Source organism: Poecilia reticulata, chromosome 6 (assembly GCF_904066995.2).
Source record: "Poecilia reticulata chromosome 6, P_reticulata-male-v2, whole genome shotgun sequence".
Classification (NCBI taxonomy): domain Eukaryota; kingdom Metazoa; phylum Chordata; class Actinopteri; order Cyprinodontiformes; family Poeciliidae; genus Poecilia; species Poecilia reticulata.
In genome coordinates, this window is record NC_088835.1 from 30,254,227 (window position 1) to 30,258,537 (window position 4,311).

General features: G+C 35.0%; 1 long non-coding RNA gene across 2 annotated transcripts in view; it reads left to right on the forward strand.

Moving 5' to 3' along the window:
• LOC103481212 (uncharacterized) overlaps window positions 1-4,311 on the forward strand; it is a 52,850-nt gene that overhangs the window by 37,701 nt on the left and 10,838 nt on the right. The gene's annotated exons all lie outside the window — the stretch shown is intronic.

The window sequence follows — 4,311 nt, forward strand, 5'->3', positions numbered from 1 at the left end:
TTTTCCCTCTTTATCCTGCAGAGATCCGGTTTTATTGGCACAGCTTTGGAGAACCAATACCAGCAGATTAAACCGCTGTCCTTTTTTCCTCTCCTTGTTTTTATTAAAGCACCGCGGCTCAGACCGGACCTGCGTTTATGCGTCTGATCGCACGTGCGTTGCAGTAATCGCCGCATTATTATTATCACACTCTCCTAAATTAATTCATCTCTCCCTCTGTACAGTTCGCCGGCGTTCGCATCAACAAATGCAGATCCCATGTGCCTTAATGTCCCTGGATGTTTACACCGTGTGATGACTGAATGAAGAAACTGTGATTCATGTAATGAATGCGATGAAATAAAGTGCAAACACATTTAGTCGTCATAAGGTGCCGAGTGCGTTTGTTTACGTGTTTATGTGATTAGAAGCACTAATCGCTTCCACTCGCTCTCATGTTTGCTCTTATTGTTTCATTTTCAGATCCAGTTTTTTTCTCCGCAGGTGAAAACTGACTAGTGTGACACGTTGTGGAAGACTAGTGATTTTGTTGTTGTAAATTAACATTTTGAGACAACAAGTCACAGTCTACCTCAGTGTTTCCCACCCAAACGTCCATTTTTCCCATTCAGTTTATGTCTCTTTTCTTCCTGCTAACTGCATCTATATAATTATAATCAGCCCCCTGCATTTGTCACGTCTGCCTTGAATCCCCCCGTTTTCATAAGTAACGTGTGTTTACTGGTGGCTGAGAACATCTTAATAACGATTTCTTCCATCAGTAGGAGTCTGAAAGCGTTTCTCCGCCCACTCCTCCACAAAGAAGATGATCGCTTCAGAAACCGACGGATGAAATCGCTGCGGCTTCAAAATGTTCTCTCACATCCAACCATCATTAGGCTGGTTTTCATTTGGCTCTTCACCCTGGGTGCCACTGCGTTAGGGGATAACATGAAAATCACAAAAATGTCTTCTGTTGTTTATTTACATGTTGAGATTAAAACTGACAATTTCACTCCTTTTTTAAAAAAACAAATTTAAAGCTACCAGTCAGACTCACTTTTGTTATAGTTTATCACCTTTAACAGCATATCCTGGTCAGTTTGTATTACTTTTGTTAATTCATTAAAAATGATTTAGTCAATATAAAAACGATAATTCCTAAAACAAGCTTTCACATGCATGTGTCGCTGATGACATCACAAAAGGCACACAGCAACAGATCAGAGTTTAAAACCTGTTTTGAATTTAGCCATAAATCAATTTGATTAATTAATCATATTTTCTGTTTTTGAAGGTTTAATTTTTGGAAAACCTGAGATTTAACTGGCGATTAAGCACACAAACCAGTTATCCCAGTGAAATAATTTTAGATTCTCGATGGATCCAAAATAAGTAAAACTAAATAAATGTTCACAACCTGATTGAAAAATATCTATTTTACTAATAATTAATAAGCTAATGGCAGGTTTATCCTGCCTAGATGAGTGTTAGCATGTGATAGCATAAACTACAAAATGTCTGAAGGCACAAACAAGTAGAGGTTTAAAACAAGTTTACAAGTAAAAAAATGGAAATTTAGTTTAACGCCTCAAAAATGCTTTAAAAGGTAAAATGTCAAAAACTTGCAATAGAAACTATTTATCTGCTGTTACTGAATGAATTTGGGAAAAAAAAAGAAAAACGCAGCCAAATTTGAGCTAACATTATTGTTAGTGTCTGATATATTAAAAAAACTAATATTGTTGGGAAAATCTTTGGGATTTTTGGGAAAATAAATGCTATTTTGTAAAATTAGTGTTGAAATATCGCCCCCTACTGGCAGCTAACGGGTAAGTTTGTGTTTCTGTGTGTTTCTGCTTGTAAAATTGCCAAATATATATAAATATTCCAAAAATAGAGAAGAAAAAAGCTTGTTGATCAAATCAAGTTTCCCATCTGATCTAATAAAATCTCTGTAAATCAACATGACTGTCATAAACTGTTAAACACTTTCAATAAAGAACTTTCTTAATCTCCTATGACTTATCTGTATTTATTTATTCTCTTCTGTTTGATTTATGTTAATTAGCTAAAGGTATAACATTTCCATAATAATAGAAGATGTTATTTACGTGTAATGGACCTTGAATTTGTAGTTTTAGTAAAGTTTTTAGATTACTAAAAAAAAAATTCTCCTGTTTTTGTCTATATGTGAAAGATCTGAACGCAGGAATAAGTAAGTACTCCAATAAAATAAAGATAAAAGATTATAATTTTGCTTTAAGAAATTGTATTGATAGGATAGTTTGGCTGAGTTTTAGGATTCAGGTAACTTCCTTGACTAAATAGATAATTAGGAAATGCCTTGTCCTTCCGAAAAAAAAAAATTCCCCTCTATGAACAAAAAAGCCCTGAAGTCGTTTTTTTTTTTTTTTTCTTCCTTTCTGGGACAAAAAAGTCCTTCTGAATTGTATTTATTTTTTTGTCCTCCAGAACAAAATGTCCTTCTGATCTTTTTCTGACATTGTATTTATTGTGTTTGGCTCAAGATATAAAGTGAGATAAAAGAAATAAAAAAAAATCTCACTCTAATGCAACCCGCAGTGTGATGTGCCGCACTTGGTGCCCTTTTTTCCACTTGAGCACATGACCCTTGAATATTCTGTATACGCCACTGTTAAAAATGTCCTAAAATTATGAACTTTTTCAGGGTTTAATTAATGTTTTTGTACTACACCACCACAAATTATTGATTTCCAGGTCGCTTTGTTTGTATTTAAATAAAATTCCTGATAAAAAATAAGTTTTGTTCTTGTCGGTAAATGTGAAACAGCTCGCAGGAAGTTTCCTCCAGACGCTTGATTGCTGCTCGACGTTGGATGCCGCAGACCTGCGTGGCGGGGGGAAAGTCAGATCGTGTTTGCCGGCGGCGTGACTTGTTTACGATTGGCGCTGTGTACATTTCTCACCTGTATACCTGGAAATAAAAGCGAGAGCCATGCAGGCCGAGCTGATTAATGCGCATATTCCGCCCCATTGTACGTCTCAGCCAGACTCCGACTGCGGCAATCAATTCAATCAGCGGCGCTTATGAAGCCATTACAATCTGGCTGAGAGCAGGCGGGGGCTGCATCCTTCCATTGGCCTCCCAGTAATTACTGTTTAGGCAAAAAGGGATGGATGGAGGGATAGACTAATAAAACACATCCCTAATGACTCGCATGTGACTATGAATATGCATCGTCTGGGCGGTAAAGTGTGGGTGTTGTGATGTTTACAACCCCTGACCTGAGAAGATGTTTACTGCTTGGTTTTAACCCTCCGGCGTCCATCTTTGAGGCGCAGAAATCACATTTTAATATGGTTTCTTATGAGAAATGCAAACAATAAAAGTACAAATTAAAAGCAAGCAGAGGATTTAATGAAATTTGGTTTCTTTCGCCTCAGTTCGTTGCACCGGATTCCTGGAAATTTAAAAACCATCAACTTCAGCAGTCAAAAGAATAAAGTACTGTAAGAATACAGTGGTAGTTTTAACAGAATAAAGTCAAAGGAATATGCAGCAATAACGTATTTAAAAGAATAAAGTAATAGAAATGTGAGAGTAAAGTCGTAATAATACGAAAATAAGTAATATGACATGAAAGTAAGATTGTGAAGGTAAAGTAATGAGAACAAAGTTATAATATTAGGAGTATAAAGTCGTAATATTACAAAAATAAAGTATTAATAATGCGAGAACAGTTAATTATTAGAATGAAGTAAAAATATTACACGAATAAACTTGTAAAAGTTTTCTAGTTGTAACTGTAGAATATTTATCAGTTTAATCCAAAAATGTAGGTTTTTTGGTTGAAATGTACTTATCTTCAGATTCCATACATATATATTTAACTCCTTCATATTTTAAAACCTAATCAGCTTAAAAGGACTTTGTGTTGCTAAAAAAAACTATTTTCAGTTTTAGAAATAAAACTTAGGGACTCCAACAGGAAGTGATCAGAAACGAAACGGAAGATAAACGTTTTGTTTGGAAGATTTGCAGCTCTTTTCTGCCCCCTGCTGTCGACAAAATGTCATTTCAGTCAATCAGCAACTTCAGTTATTTCCTCTCCTGCAAAATTTATGGGGGAAAATTATTATTTTTTTAATCTGCAGCAGTGAAATCTCACTGAGCAGGAAAACCCAACCTTTAATTCAATTAATCACAACGTTTTTTCTTTACAAAAATGTAATTTTAGTTTAATCACAGAGACATTCTAGTTGATTCTGGTTATCAATCAAATATATATTTAAAAAAATAAAATTTACTTGGTGAATTTTTATGCAGCAAATAAAAACAGGACACAA